A 13262-nucleotide genomic window follows, 5' to 3' on the forward strand; every position below is an offset into this window, starting at 1 on the left:
AACACTTCGTGCACGTTTTATGGTGAAGGAGAAATAAAGAAGGATTAACCGTCATAGTCAAACCTAAAAGTATCATGACCCCAGATCCTCCGCTGACTGTAATCTTAAATGTTAAACTATGTTATATGTTACGTGGAGCTGTAACCTGTAAAAACATACAGACAACATACAGATTGACGGTATCCATCAATCAACACTCAGGAACCTTTTTTCCTCTGTCTATCTACAGTACCCATACACTACGTGTATGATAAATGACGTGTATGATAAATGACGTGTATGATAAATGACTTGTATGATAAATGACGTGTATGACACTCCGTTGTCCTTCACAATCCAAATTGAAATTGACCCTGGTCTGACCCACTTCTCGACCTGGGTTGCCAAGCCAAATCAGTTAACGCGTCGGTTTTAAACACACAAACAACACTGGTTCTACTCTGTTTCAACCCTGGTTGAGTCTTTGGTGCGAAAGGGATACAATTTTGTAGCTGAACTTGACCTCTGGAGGGCCAACAGAAATTATTATACATAAAGAAGTACAGTAAACAAAAATGTCTTAACTTAAAACAGATTCAAGAAGGCTACTCCTCATAGCAGAGCAGCACTGAATGTATATAATGCTTAAAATCCCTTATATCTTATGTGTTTTTGTGTCGCATAATCAACATTGCTATTGAAGTCGTATTCACACCAAGGAACGGGTTATAATAGAGCAAATTATGCAAACAGACATTTCATAAGTGGTTTTATATAAGGAGTAGCTGTGATAAAAGTTTGATTGTTTTGTAAGAGTCATTAAGTAGAAAAAAAAGAAGAACCTGTATGACTGTTCACCCAGATGGCAAACAAGGAAACTTCATGCAAATGTCCCGGACAAAAAGCTCCACTCCCACAGTAGCCAGCACAGAGCTGCACTTGTTGCAACTGTAGGCGTTGGAGCTTTTTGCAGTGTCACAGCCCCTCAGGCCAGCAAAGAATGGATCTTATTTTACTGCTTTAGTCCCCTTCGGAGCACTTGTACGGCATGTCAGCCCTTCTTTGAAACGCAGTGGAGAGTGACATAAAACTATGATAGCCGGGAGTCTAGTGTGAAGCAGGCTTGAGACTAGTAGATCACCAGTTCAGAGAAACTCCCTCCTCCTTCAGCAGCTGCTATTAAGCAGGGCACTTAACCCTAGCAGTGGAAGTGCACAGTGGCAATTAACCGCTAGCTGCAGAAGGCTGTGGTGACACTGGGGTGAAACTATGCATAGGAAGTGTGATGTTGCTGATTAGAGCGTAGGCATCTTTTTATAGATGAATACAGTATAGGTTCAAAAATAGAGAGACTCGTATGCAACAAAACCGGGCTGATTATTTTCATTATCAACGAGTCTGCCAATTGTTTTCTTGATTAATTAGTTAATTGTTTTGTCTATAAGACATCAGAAAACACTTAAAAAATGCCAATTACAGTTTTAAAAACGGTAAATTTAAATCTTTAGATTGTTTTTTTTGTCAGACCGCCTGTCCAAAAGCCAAACATATTCAATTTACTGTCATAGAGAACAAAGAAAAGCAGCAAATATTCACCTTTGAGAACCAGGAAATAGAGAATGTTTGACATTTTTGCATGAAAAATGCCAGAAATAGTTATTAACTTATAGATACTATTATTAAAATGAATTATTTTTCTGCAAATAGACTAATTTTTTTCAGCTCTACATCAAATATTGTAGACTGGATTGCAGGGCTGCAACTAACGATTATTTTAATTGTTGATTAATCTGTCGATTATCTTCTCGATTAATCAATTAGTTGTTTGGTCTATAAAATGGCCCAAAACGACGTCCTCAAATGTCTTATTTTGTCCACAACTCAAAGATATTCAGTTTACTGTCATAGAGGAGTAGAGAAACCAGAAAATATTCACATTTAAGAAGCTGGGATGAAGGAATTCTGACTTTTTTTCTTAAAAAACTTACGCAAACCGATTAATCAATTATCAAAATAGTTTACGATTTAATAGTTGACAACTAATCAATCGTTGCAGCTCTACTGGATTGTACACAGAACAAGCTTTAGCTCTGTTGATCCCCTCGGGCAGGCATATTCATCAGATCCTCAGGCTTAAAAAAAAAAATCTAAATTCAAAGCAGTATATTAGTGCAGTCCATTGACCATTAAACAGTATAATATGATATATAAGTCATAAAAAGGATCATTATTTTTGTTTGACGTTCCTTTCATGTTCAAAATAAATAATGGGCAGATTCTGCTATAGTTTGGTCGGAGTAAGAGATAACAAGGCCTGAAAAAGCCCACGTCCCCTGAAGACATGTGCTTATTAATTTATCACCGACTGGGCTTGCCTGGGAGGAGCAGCTAAACTAGGCTAGGGCAGCGAGCTGCTGCCACTGATTCAAGGGCAAACACCGGCTTTACTGCCTCTTGTATCTCTCCTCTGCCTCTCTTTACCTCACTTACTCTTTTTTTTCCCCCTGTCACTTTCTTTCTCCCCGCTGCTTTCTATCCTCTAATCTTCCTCTGCCATTTCTCTTTCTGATGCTCTTTTATTCTTCGTAACTCTGCCGCTCCTCCTTTTTGTTTTTCCTTTCATCCATCTGCATCCACGCCCCCCAGCCCGACATGACCTGCTGCTATCTGCCTGTAAGACACAGAGCCATGATTTCAAAACTGCAAACAAACACTGACCCACTATATCCTACAAAGCCTGGAGGGGTATCAGAAATAAAACTTTAATTTGTGCGCTCAAATTAATAATTTATCGAGCACTAATTAGTAGCTTGATTCCTTTTACGAACTCCTGAAATTACTAAATGGCAGAATTAATTTTGCCTAAATATTACTCAATTATTTCCCTGACAGGATAATGTAATAAGTAACCCGGTGTTTAACTGTATTTCCTCAAATCACTGCATTTATTCCCTCAATTTGACTTTACGTTATTGCATTAGACGTTATCCTTTTTCAGACAGTTTTGTGGATGTTTCGTGGACTTCAAGTTCAGACTGTTGACCACAATGTTGTGTTATCTGTGGCAATGACTTGTTCTTTAAATTACTCATAATTCTCCCTTGAATTATTTGTTTCAGGGAAAATAGTTGTTCAAGGTTGCAAATTAATAATTTTATGGATCAAATTACTAATTGATGTGGACAAATTATTCATTTTAGGGTATGTATTATTACAATTTTTACCCCCGATTCCTGCTAAGCATATTCATATTCCTTTTTGTCTGCTGTTATCATACATGCTGTTTCCCCCAATTAGAGAGTGGGTTTGTTAGATTACAGATAGACAAGCAAATAGACAGATTACATGGAGAGTACATGATCCAACCCCGGTTGTGTGCAGGTGCAGGACAAAAAGCAACGAAAAGGTCATTTGTGTTTTACATACTGTATGTAGATGGCTTTTTGCCCACACGGATGTTTGCATGATGAAGAGCTTGTAGGTCAAAACGTTGCATTAGTAAAAACTTCTGGGAGCTTGAAAATTCCTGTGCACAGCCTCTACTTTGCCTAAAGCAAAGTTCACACTACACAACTTTCAAAGTCGTCAGATCACAGTACTCTTCACACTACACAGCTTGCTGTCTTGTAATCGGGAGTCTTGAAGTCGTTGTGGTTTTCACACTACATGACTGACCGGAGACAGGGGGGTCACTCACTACAAGGTCTTTCACCAGGAGGAATCCCCGATGAGGTCTTCAAACTACGTTTTGTCATGAAAACACACGCAAGAAATATGCAGTAAATGACGTGATACCATACGCGAAACACATTGCTGATGTTTTTGGTGGAATGTGTTTACAAAATAGCCCGTTTCCACACTCTTTTTTACTATTCATTCCTCCAGGTGCAACAACAACTTTGCTGTGTTGCATTTGCAAGTTCCTATTGTTATGTTGTGTCTCGCGTCTCTCATCGGCTGTAGCTCGTGGCCGGAGTCCCCGACGCGTCCAGATATTTAGCAAGCTAGATATATAGATGTCTGCAAGGCATCGGTGAGCCTCTCCACTCGCATTGTTTGAGCAGCTCACACATGACGCTCGATGTGCGAGCAGCGAGCCAACGGCGATTTTCTTCTGAACTGGGGCTTTTGTAGGGGATTTCCAAAAACTGTCGGGGAGTGGAAAATCAGGACTAAAGTTGTGTAGTGTGAACTAGGCATAAGTAAACTGACAAACGCGTGGGTAAATAGGTAGACAAACAGGTAAATGTTGACAGCCAAGGAGGCAGATTAGCTCATTTTTAGAGTTAGCACATGTTAAATTATGTACCTACAGCAGGCTTTGAAATTCATTAGAAGAGATTCTTACTTAGTTTTTGGAGAACCTCTATGTGGGGAATCGCCCAGCAGGAGCTTTAATGCATGAATAAGGCTGAAGTCTAAATGCTGACGTGCATATTTTTGCAGATTAATTTACATTATGTGTGCATATGGAAGATGTAATTAAGATCCATAAGACCCGGTCGAATTCATAGTTAGAAAAACAGATAAAAGGAACTGAGTTTTAAAGAACAAGGTAATGCTACATGTTGATATATCAAGGTAAAAATATTGATTTTATTATTGGCCACTATTTTAAAAGAGCAACTTAAACTTGCTGTCCTAATTGACTATGCAATGTGTATTTACTGCCACAAGCAAAACGGGCGGACACCGTGGTAATGGCTGACAGCTTAAAATGTGCACAAGCAGGTTTTAGGTCAACATCAGGGCTTGTTAGTGTGTGTATGTGTGTTTCACAATAGGAGTTCAGCTTCCTCTATGTATTTATACGCTTTAAACCACAGTCTTTCTTTTGCAAACGTTTTTTTCTTTGAGCCACCCTCTATGGGTGTTTTGTATACCGTCGACTGATACGGCTGCTGTGGACTGTCGGCGCGCTGCTTACAACACTTGAGCCAATCGGATCAACATTAAACACTAGCCTCATATTAAGCAGGTTATTAATAGACTTCCTGTTACTCAGCTACTTGCAGTTAAGCAGTTAAACATCCTGGATCACTCCCATGAGCTGACACATTATGAGTGGTGCGTATGAGTGAAAATGTTTCATATTTTACCATCATCGGCCTGAATATAAGACGACCGTCCTTTTCCAACACTTGCTTTTTGAAAAAATACTTTTTTAAAAGACACAACACGTGAATTCTATTAGAAAAGTTTCCTTGAGATACTATTAATTCAAGGAGAATTCTTATCCCTTGTAGCTTTTTTTTTCACATAAAAAAACATGAATTTCTTCCATTCAAGCAGAATGTGAATCTCACATTTGTGTAGCCTGTCTCTCAGTCACATACTCTCTCCTGTCAAGTCTCTTGGAAGCTGTCAAATGTTATTTTCTCCAGCTGTTAGCATCTTTCAGACTGTCTTTTTGAGCTCCTCATCATCTTCGACAGTGGTAATTCTTGGCTCCTCGACAAATGAGAGTATTCAGTCCACCGTTTGTTCTTAGTCGATATCGGGAGACTCTTAGTCCTTGAATACAATACAGCCCTGTTATTAAGTAGGGCTGTGTATTGGCAAGAATCTGTCGATACGGTACGCATCACGATACTGGGATAACGATTCAATATATTGCGAAGTATTGCGATACTGTAAGCAAGGCGATATATTGCGGATATTGGGAAAACTATTATAGTAACACACCACATATACACCATTTTAGAATAGGCAAAAATAACACATTTATACTGCATGCAAAAAACTGCATGTGATTATCATAAAGTGGGCATGTCTGTAAAGGGGAGACTTGTGGCTACCCATAGAAACCATTTTCATTCACATATCTTGAAGTCAGTATTTATTAGGTACTTTTAACTTTTGGCATATTTATGACACAGTGTGACTTGTTGTTTTCATTCCACTTGTGACAACGCAGATAATAATCTCAGTCACATGTTTAGTGATTGGTTGAAGAGATTTGTCTCTGTGCTCATGCAGATATAATCCGCACTGCTACACTCTGCGTGTTTGTTTTTTAAAAGTGTGCACTTGTTTGGAAGTGACAGGTCAAACCGGAGAGTACAAGGAAGTTATGTGTTTGTGTGTGTCAGGGTCACGGGATGTATGTGTGTATAATGGACCCAATAACCCAACACAGTAGACAAATACAGAAATACCAGACATTCGTTCTCTTCCTGATTTGTTTTGTGGAGATTCACGGCAGAGAGCAGAGGTCAGTGGGTTCCTCTCTGGTGCTCAGAGGCGTTTTCCTGCTTGTTTTAAGATTAAAGTAAACAGACTCAATGGACTCACTAGTCTACAGATCCGTTTGTTTGTGAGCAAAGAATGTTTTCTCTTTCCATTTTGAGTTTGTGCAGCTTATATGCATTTTATAAACTTTGATTTTTTAGTTTTACCTCTGGGGGATTGTAGGCTTTGACGCAGAAAATCTGATCGATCTTAACTTCTGAAGAGGATTCCTGCTGTCCGACCTTTCTCTCTGTCACTTCCCTAATTTTGGTTGACCACCATGACAGTTTGGCCAGAGATGATGATAAACTATGTAGAGTTTAACTGCTTTGATCTCTCTAATTTTTGGGATTTCACAACAAGATGCAAGTTAGAGGAAATTTGCTTATTTATTTATAGCCTCTGGTGAATATTTAATCTTCTTTTTCGGTCGTGCACTTTGTTTTGAGGCTATTTGGCAGAACACAGATGAATCATAACAGGGTTTTTGTTCTCATGTGATGCATATAAAGTTGTCTTTATGAAATATGAATGTACTCTTGCATTTGTTGATGCACAGGGTTTGCTTGCTTCTGCAATGGTTATTTTAATAATTCATATTAAACGTATCGGGAAAGTGATCTTTCAGTTGAAATTATATTATTCAGGACACCGGGGTGCTTTTTGTTGATATTGTTCTTGCATCACTTTTTATGAAGAGTCTGGTCATGTTGTCTTCACTAAATATATGTTTTTATTTGCTTGTTCTGTTGCTGTGTGTTTAATATTAGGTTCATTTAACTCACTCACTCAACGTGACCGATCCAGTAGTCAGGTTGAATGTCTCCATAAAGCAAACTTCACAGGGTCAAACAGTATTGCAGGTATTGAACCTGTGACCTTTCTTTTAAAAGGACATTTGCTTTAACTGCTGCCACCCTGCAGAGCGCTTCATCTCTGGATGTGTGCAGGTGGCACTTTTAGAAAGAAACAGAAATCAGATATACGCTAGGCTTATTTAAATTTTACTGCTGCCACCACAGTCTGTAGTAGAGCCGTTATTGAAAACTCGAACTGTGAATCAAGAATCAAGGTACATATGATACCTCCTCATTTTACTACAAAACTTAAATGAGGTGACAGCTGGCTGGAGGGAGATGTCCTGAAAGTTTCCTACTAGCTGTTGGCTATATTGCAAGTAATTTTCAGTAAATATCACAATATAAAACGTGCGGTTTCGGTTTTAAAAAGTACAAATGTCGGGTGATGGCAAGCACTACTTACCCGTCTTTGGCGCAATGGAATGCTTGCTGTTAGGACACGGTGTCACTCTCTCTGCGGCCGAGTTCTCTCCATTATTACGGTTGTTGTTGACTTCTTTGTTCAGCTTGACCTAACGTTACATTTCATTAATGAAAGTGACATTGTGTGACTCCTGTCATGTGGTGCACAGTGCGCGTGAGGTAGTGCTGCTTTTTTTTCCACAATCTAATATTAATTTTCATATTCAAATATTTTTTTATTAGATTATATATTAAAATTTAGAATATTTGTTGACAGCCCTAATATATGGATAGATGTACTTATTGATCCCAAATTGGGAAATTGTTGTGTTACAGCAGCAGGTTATCCAGTCAATGCACAGGAACAGTAAATACACAGTAAATATACATATCAACAGTAGACAGGTGTAGAAAATCAGAAGTTTGACACTTAAAGCATCAGGAATGAAGTCTTGCTGAGTGTTTCAGACCAAAAACAGCACTGCGTTTAGAAAAAATAAGTGTGGGCGTATTGCTTTAGTGAAACAAAAAACCTTTGAGTAGTAGATCCATGACTCTGAAGGGTTATCAGATGCCAAAATACTGAGGAAGGATTTTACAACTCTGGAAAGTTATCATGCGACTGTTCATTTAGTTTCCCCGATTGCCACAGTAGAATCACCCGTTTCACGTTACAAAGTAATCTACCAGAAGTTTGCTGAACTTGTTTCACACAGTGCTGATATCTACTTAACATGGCTTGTCTTGTTCTTTAGTTGTGTCTCCCTTTATGTAGATTTGTTCTCATATTATCCGTTGGCCTTTTTCCCTTCTGGTCCTTTAGTTTTCTATTTCTCACTTACTTTTTCTTTCCCTCTCTTAGTGCGCCGCCTTAACTTTCTCTGTTTCCCTTCTAACAATGTGCCTCATTGTTGAGCAGGAGGTTGTCAAGCATGATATCTGGGATTAAGACACACAGACAGACAGAAAGAAACACAGACAGAGCCATTCTAGACCGTTCCATTACTGACCAAATCCTCACTACAGAGGCCTTTTTAGGGTCAGTTTTCATGGCCGACAAGGCGCTGGTTCGGGAACATTGAGTTCCCTAATCTCCGAGTGTCATTGTCCTCATCTGTCTGAGCCTGGCAGTAACAGGACCACCCTCGCTTAAAAGATGTATGGACTATGATACCGTGCTATTTAGGCCCTCAAAGTGTTGGCCGTAATAATCATTGTACAATATTCAACAGTTTGCAGTAGTTACGGTTTTCATATCCAGGATTCAGCTAGCTGAGAACAACTCTATCTGGTTTTCCGTGCCTTTCTTGGTTTCAACAGTAAGGGCCCTGACACAATACAAGCGTTTCAGCTCCAACAGTGGGATTTTCTCTAGCTTTTAAAGAGGCTTAGGATCTAGCAGTGCCAGTGTAGTTGATTTTGGCAAGAATAGTGGCTGAATAATGCCTTTAGAGGACTCAGCAATCGTTATGAGCAAACACAAGACTCCTGAAACCCCCATTTAATAAGCCTAAGTAATAAGAAAACCTGAAAATGAAGCTCAGCTCTACAGCCAGCAATAAATAAAACGTGTTGAGGTTGAATACCCTTTCTTCATTTTTCAGAGTTCAGTAATGCTTTCGCAAGTCCGAATCAGAGTGGAATTGATGCTTTTGGTTCGTTTTCTATTTAGTGCACAAATTAAAGCGGACCAAATGAAAAAAAATAATTTGCTGAGGAGCATGTAGGCTACGAAGGAGCGAATTTATCTTTTTCATCTTGAGAGCTGCCACGTCTATGCAGGGAATCGTAGACTTTGATATATTGCTGTCGAAGTGTTTTCATTCTGATTCGGCACTTATTGACTGTGCGCACAAATCCCTTCTCCCCCAGTTTATCTCGAATGACTTTATAACACTATTTTTGTGGAGTTTATTTAGCGTATTCTGTATGCTCTCTTCGGCCCAGACGTCAAGCAAACATCGGACTTCTGCAGAAGTCCAGGTCCGTCCTCTCACACTCATGTTAATCTGTCGTCTCAACAAATGCCCGCACAGACAGCCTGCGTTCTCTCAGGCAGTCTCGGACCGGTTTGTTTTGGTCCGCACCAGAATACGATTACTGAGTTCACAACTGCCCAAACGAACCACACCAGAGTTCGACTTAAATAAAGGACTAAATGTTGGCTTGTAAAAGCGCCCTGAGAGGCCACTCCTCAGATGTTCACTGAAAATATAACTAGGCAGGCAGTCCAGGCACTCCAAAATCTTAGAACAAGTGACAACGAGGAATGAAGCCGAACCCGTTTTGTCTGTTTGTTAAATGCCCTGATGAAGACCTACAGTGGTCAAAACATGTTGGCTTTTTTAATGATTTAGCATCTCTAAATAAAAGTAAAACAAAATCGCCTGTATCAGCGGAAAGTGTAGTTCTGCTGAGGTTTAGTTAAGTTCATACATGACGCACCAGGACAAGCAATATCTGTTTGCAATACGATGAATTTGGGGAACTATATTGTATGCAGCCAGGTAGTGCTGGTGAACAGACTAGTGGAGGTAGAAGTGAGTTTCATACATTTTTTGATGGCACTGATGAATGTGAATCACACCACACAAAAGAAGCTCTGTTAACTATGTATGCTATGACTTCCCATAAGTGAAAGCTTCCTCCATGTTAACAGACCTGTCTATCCTGCCTACTCCTGTTCATATTGTTTGTGTCCCACCAGTGAGTCATACACATTTATAGGTCAAGTAGCTTGTAGCTTGCAGGTATAAGCAAAGTGAAGTTTGCTCTAATCGTTTGGGTTTTAATGAGAAGTAGGGAAAACCAGGACCATTTAAAACTGATTGGTCAGTCACCTCAGTGCTGTTGGGTTAAGGTTAAGAGACATATATATATATATATATATATTTTTGTTCATTTTTATTATTTTGTTCTTAGCCTCTGCATGGCACCAACACTGCTGAGGTTTCAGTCCTATATAGAGCTATCCATTATAGAAATGTATGGATTTACAAGCAACCTTGTACAGCCACTTGGAATTATATGTTACATAAAGAGAGCTTCAAATAAACAGCCCCATATAAGATCTTCATAAAAAAATAACCAGTTTTTAAAGAGCACTTGGCACAGAGTCACATCTGCCGCTGTGCTGAATACCAAAGAAACATAGAGTCCGCTAAAAGCTGTAACACAGTAAAAGTGTAGTGTACTTAAAAGGTCATGACAAGGATTTAGGTTTTATAATAACCAAAAATGTTAAAAGCCAAAGTTCATCTTAGTTGTCATATCTGACTGTGGATTTTATTTTCTGTCATTTTTCATACTGAATAAAAATGTTAAAATGAATGAAGGTAAATGATTTATGATTTTCCTCGTTTTTTCCCCCTTGTACCTAAAATAGTTAAAATAGCTTTATCCTTGTATCTGAAATGTTTGAAGCATTGCACAAACTGCAGTTTACAGCATTCATACCATGGCACAGGATTTTATATCCATGTGATAGTTGCCAAAACTCCTAAAAATGCTTGTAGTGATCTAACTCTTTCTGCAAAGATAGCTGCTTCTAACGGGTTAGAGCAAATCCTTTATCCTTTGAAAGTAAGAGAGAAGAGGAGAAAGAAAGAAGGAAGAAGACATACAGGAGAAGTTAAGGAGTGTCTCATAACTCATTATTTTCCCCTCAATCCTTATTCCTGCTCATCTATTCTTCTCTGCTCCTCTTGACGTAGAGGTGATGCTGACCGCCTAAGTAGGTTGGATGGCTTGTGCAACGTGCAGCATCGGGATGAATGAAAGGAAATAAAAAAAAAGGGATTAGTAACAGAACAGAGTGTATTCTAACAGAAAAAGCAAGAATAAAAGAGTTGTTCCAGAAGGGAACTGGGCACAAAACCGAGGCTCAACCAGGTGCATGTGTGCATAGTAAAGACCTTGGTTAATTTTCAGCTCGGTACTGCAGAATTTATGTGGCAGAGATGAGCATCATAACAAAAAAAAAAAGTGATATTCAAAAGAATTATTCTAATCAAAACAATCATTTCGAGAAAAAAGCTTAAATCAATGTGAACTTTATTAAGCACTTCTGCAGTGTTTTGGACAAATTAAGGTAAACATTTTAAAGTCAAACTACTGTAAGCAGGGTTGGGGTTGGATAACATTTTATGGAATTGGTTTGAACATCAAAAATCTCAAACCTCTCCATTTTAAGTTTAAAAAAACAAATGATGATTGGATCTGACAGCGATGTAAAATAGAGGTACAACACTCCGACAGACTGTGATTGGTTTTATTTTTGGACTCTATTATCTAAGTTATAAATGACTTAATATTTAAGAACTAAACCAAAATGATTTTATATCTCCAGCAGATGTATTTTCCTTCTTCCTCACTCCCTCTCATTTTCTCTTGCCTTCTCAATCTCTTCTATTTTTTTAGTGTCTTTCTGACTCTATAACACTCTCAAAAGTAGAACTGTGTTTTTAATATTTTACCACACGGCCGTACTCCCATATAGACCAGCTAAGACGACAGGGCCAGTTTCTCTCTTCGTGTACACTTGGACACACCACACATTCACTCTTTCACAACACAACCCTTTCTAACACACACACACACACACACACACACACACACACACACACACACACTCTAGACGGCCTCATCAAGTACATACTGTACATACACATGTAGAGCAACCATAAGACATACATGCATACACACTCGCGTGCTAAAGTGGCAGTAATTAACAGGTACACACCTAACACACACAGATTCAAAGTGACAGTTTGCCCACATTCACATGGGCATGCACGGACATGTAGGACACACAAACACACACACTCTGGCACAGCTTTCTAGCCTAACCAGTGTCAGTTTAATTATTGTGTTCGGTCCTTGCCTCCAGCCGGCTCTTGGACAACACGACATGTTGAGCCTCGAAGTAGAAAGATGAGATTAGAGAGGAAGAAGGGAAATAAAAAGGGGAAAGAAGAAGGAAAGGAAGGGTAAAGGGGCATAGAGAGTGTAGTGAAAGACAGGAGGGGTAGTGCAACATAACAAAAAACAGGAGAAATTTACACCTAATCACCAAAACACCTTATGAGAATTAAAGATGATTTCTGTTTTCTGAATGAAACTGGCTTTCGCATTCCTTCACATTTATTGGTTTTCAATTGGTTTGATTGTGATAAAAATGTTTGTGGGAAGCTGGCATGAATTTGTGTATGTGTCCCAGTCAGGTTATGTGTGTTTTGTTTTGTTTTTCAATTTAAAGCCGTAACACAACTACATGACGTTAGAATAAAAAGGTTGAGAACAATTATTCAGTCCCTCATTTTATGTCTCGTTGGTCATCTGCACTCAATTTGGGAAGAAGTATTTGCATGTGGTTTAGTAAGCATTTGCTTGGTTTATTGCATTAATTCCTTGTGTTGTTGGTTCTAATTAATTGCACTGAATCTGGAATCGCCAAAACGTTTTTCTTTTGTAAAGAGTTTGTAGCCAATAGCCATTATGGAAAGAGGCAAAAGTGGTCATTTTGTATTGACATCTTAACACATTAATTCTATTAGATTAGTATGAATCACAGCAACATGTGTAACTGTCTTTTTTAATTATGTTTCTGGTATTAATTACTATTAAGCAGTCACTGCTGTGATGTGTTCAATTCCCAGAAATCTGATGGTATTCACGCAGCATGGCCTGTAAAGTAACAGCGTCTTTTCTGGATTTTCTGTTGAGGTTTGATTTTCTGTCGGAAGAACTCTTCCTTTGGCTGTTTTGCAGTCTGAGATGGAGGAAAGTTTG

The 13262-nt window shown here is 38.8% G+C and overlaps 1 protein-coding gene across 8 annotated transcripts in view; it reads left to right on the forward strand.

The window, feature by feature from the left end:
* The window catches only part of fam13b (family with sequence similarity 13 member B), an 80388-nt gene that overhangs the window by 8563 nt on the left and 58563 nt on the right, over positions 1 to 13262 (forward strand). The gene's annotated exons all lie outside the window — the stretch shown is intronic.

This window comes from Sebastes fasciatus, chromosome 10, assembly GCF_043250625.1.
Source record: "Sebastes fasciatus isolate fSebFas1 chromosome 10, fSebFas1.pri, whole genome shotgun sequence".
Taxonomy (NCBI): domain Eukaryota; kingdom Metazoa; phylum Chordata; class Actinopteri; order Perciformes; family Sebastidae; genus Sebastes; species Sebastes fasciatus.